The 3,627-nt window shown below is 33.7% G+C and overlaps 1 long non-coding RNA gene across 1 annotated transcript; it reads left to right on the top strand.

The window, feature by feature from the left end:
• Window positions 1-307: 307 nt before the first annotated feature.
• LOC123613872 (uncharacterized) lies at window positions 308-2,274 on the top strand. The gene is made up of 3 exons (XR_006721305.2): window positions 308-910; window positions 1,995-2,097; window positions 2,189-2,274. It is a non-coding gene; the product is annotated as an uncharacterized LOC123613872 (long non-coding RNA).
• Window positions 2,275-3,627: the final 1,353 nt, after the last annotated feature.

Consider the following 3,627-nt stretch of genomic DNA (forward strand, 5'->3'; position numbering starts at 1 on the left):
TAAAAAAATAAAACAAATAAACCTAATTACTCCCCCCCAAATTTAAAGAAATTAAATACGTGGTAAAATATATTTAAAAAGTCATTGTACTGTTTTAACAGCATTGCTTAGTTTTACTTTTTTTAAAGTATAGAATTTAAATGGAATATAAATTATCAGTCAACCCTAAGTCACTGGGCTCCATTTAAGAATTAATGTTACTTTTTACTTCTACAATAAAAAACAGGTCTTATATAGAGAACAAACTAGTGGTTACCAATGAAGAGGGGGGTCAATAGAGAAGTGGGGGAGTGGGATGTACAAACTATTGGGTGTAAGAGAGGCTCAAGGACATATTGTACAACATGGAGAATATAGCCAATATTTTGCAATAACCATAAATGGAAAGTAACTTTTAAAAATTATATAAAAATTTAAAACATTTAAAAAATCCATTGTAAGATAGAATAAAAAAGTAGATCTTAGATTCATCATTAAAAAACAAACATCGAACAGAAATTTAGATACATACATTCTGACTAAATTCATAGACAGATGTTGGAGAAGAAATGAAAACTAGTCACTTCAGATACAAGTGATGGGAAAGGCACTGCATTTTGGACAATGAAGGAGAAGAATCATGGAAGATTTGGAGGGTGTGCATGTGTGGGGGGACAGGGTGGTGGTGACTGAGCCCTTCTCTATTTCTTACCTCTTCCCTATATCTTGGCATGGCAGGGACCGGCATTACGGAGAATCGAGCTCTGGTCCCATTCATGTTCACAACAAGTTACGAATCTCTGGTCAGAAGACTAATGTGCCTCTATAGCCCTCATATTTTTCATCTCTTAAGTAAGAGGTGAATTCCCTGCACATCTGTCGCTTCTTGGATCAACTCTTCACGCTCATCTTTGGAAGTATTACAAAGAAGGTATCTTAGCATTAATTTTGTTCCGTGTATTTTTGTTGCTGTTCTTGGCCCATTGGTTGGTTTCTTTGGAGACACTTTCTGACTGTTATGCCCATTGTGACAAAGTTGTGAATATCAAATTACAACCTATAGTTAATATTCAGCATTATTAGAATATTTTTAAAACAAAATTCACCAAATACAGAAATTGTGAAGAGAATATATGACATTCCCTTTCATCCTGTAGTTCTTCAACAAAATCTGGTTTTATGGAGTTAAAATTTAAAATGTTCATAATCAGTGATGCCATTGTGTATTGCAGTAATTGCTCTGAGAAGGAGAATTAAAAATTGAGAAGAATTTAAATTTGAATGATCAGTTAATAAAGATAAAAATATACTTCCAGAGTAATAAAGAAATTTATATGAATGCCATCCAGTTTGTAATAGCAGCAGTGCTAAACTCACAGAACCACTTTATAAAGAACTTTTATAGACTGAATAGGCTTATTCTCTGAATTCTGTATTTAAATAATTAAATTTGGTCTGTCTGATCTCATGGAACAAATATATTCTATATTTTCTTTTAAATCTGATGCCTTAGTACTATCAGAAAACTGCCTATATCTTACTAAACTTCTTCTGTGCCTATAAAGAATTTATTGGGGAATAAGTTTAAAATAAAAAAAATTCTATTTAGTTTCTAATCAAAATAAAATAAACATTTGGCTTGTTTATGTCTTTGTAGAAGTAACAAAAAATTGAAAGTAAAAACTCTCTGGTATTAAGACAGGAGACTTGATTTTCTCAGATAATATTTGTCAGTTTTCAAAATTTGGAAAACTCTAAGGGACAGAGGTCTTAGCTGTTCTGCTTACTGATGTGTGACCAGTTTTATATGTGACATATGCTCAATTGATTGTTGACTAGGAACATATTTTCCCACTGAAAATCTTTCTTTATATTCTTTTGTACAATGATGGTAGGTCATTATACACCAAAATTATTTGATTTACATCTTCTGGGCTTTGTGCCTTATTTTGACTATACAAAAACTATTCTTACCAGTTTTTCACTCTCTTGGCCATTTTTCTCCTTTTTCTCAGTGATTAAAGAATATCTCCAAATTGAGCGAAGACTGCTGTTTTGTGTCCTGCCTGCTGTCTGACATACCAGTGGGATGGCACTCCAGGACCTTGCTTCAGACATGTAAGATCCTTTTTCAATAAACCGTTAATGTCTCAAAAAAATAATCTCCAAATTTAGGGCCAGATTAAATGCATCCATTGCTTTCTTTCAGCCTCAAAATGATTTAGATCTATATTTGCTTTTGGGCACTCCTCGAATTGTCGGCTTCAGGCACTAGAGGACTTCTCTCTCTGTGACGTTGAAAAGGTAACACCTGACATAGTAAATTAACTATATGGAAAAAAAATGTAACACTGGCCTTTGTGATTAGGAACTGATAACTAATCAACGTGCAATCCTTGATTATTTGCTAAGCCATTGATAGTCTATGGCTAAAGGGCATTATTGGTCTAACTTAATTATATGTGGTTTTAGATATGTTAGATTTGAAATAATAACTATAGTGACATAGAAATAGAAAGTTTTTTTTGACAGTATAGTTATAAGATGGTTGTTTACATGGAAGGTGTGCAAATTCTTTATCCGAGCGCCGGATTCTCAGTGTTTTGTTTCTGTGGGTATTTAATGGTTTTCTGGTGGTTTTCTGCTTATTGAAGCCATCTACTCAAAAGACTTTTGACTAAGAAGGCAGTACTCCCCTTTGTGTGGGTTACACTTCCTAGGTGAGCAACCAAGTTGTCAGAGAATTCAGCTGAACTGCCTGGCTCACAGATGAGATTCGTTTCAGGTCCAAGTTGAGCCTTTTGGCCTCCCTAGTCAGCCTCACAGAGTGTATTTCACACATGCAAATATGCTCATATGGGAATCTTCATGAAACAGCAGCCAGTTTGACTTGAGTAGCCTTACAATTTGAAAATGAATGATGCCAAATTTAACCAGATGGTGAGTATGGAATTACTTGTAGATAAATTTAACTTGATGCCAATGGTTTTACATACAGCCAACAACTAACTAGTTTAAAAATACTCCCCGCAAATAGCATACAGAATTACATCCATTTGACATTAATAATGTGAGATAGAGACATTAAAAATGATCAGTTTTGTGGTCTTTCCTTTCCCCTGTTTAACGCAGAATAATAATGTGTGTACAAATTTAGTCTGTGCTTTTCACCTGCCTCACTTTTCTTCAGGTACTTATTTTTCCACTTAACATGCAAAAAAAAAATTATCCTTGTAAAAATTCAACTTACATAAAAGTATACAATAGGTATGAAGTTGCACTTTCCTAAAATGCCCTCCCCTGCCCTCAATACCCACTTCCCTCCTAGAAGGCACCACTGTTAAGACTGTTATATATTCTTCCTGACTTTTCTTCTCTGCATAAATATAAACAATTCTATCCATTTGAATTTCATCTGTGAGATCACATGACACATACCGTTCTGTAATTTAATGTTTTCACTTTGATTTCTCCATATCAGTACATGGAGATCCAGCTCTTTTATTTTTTTATTGACGTGCAGTTGATTTACAATGTTAGTTTCAGGTGTACAGCTAAAGTGATTCAGTTATACATATGCATACATACATATTTTCTTGTCAGATTCTTTTCCATTATATGTTATTACAAGAAACTGAATATAGTTCC

Source organism: Camelus bactrianus, chromosome 14 (genome assembly GCF_048773025.1).
Source record: "Camelus bactrianus isolate YW-2024 breed Bactrian camel chromosome 14, ASM4877302v1, whole genome shotgun sequence".
Taxonomy (NCBI): domain Eukaryota; kingdom Metazoa; phylum Chordata; class Mammalia; order Artiodactyla; family Camelidae; genus Camelus; species Camelus bactrianus.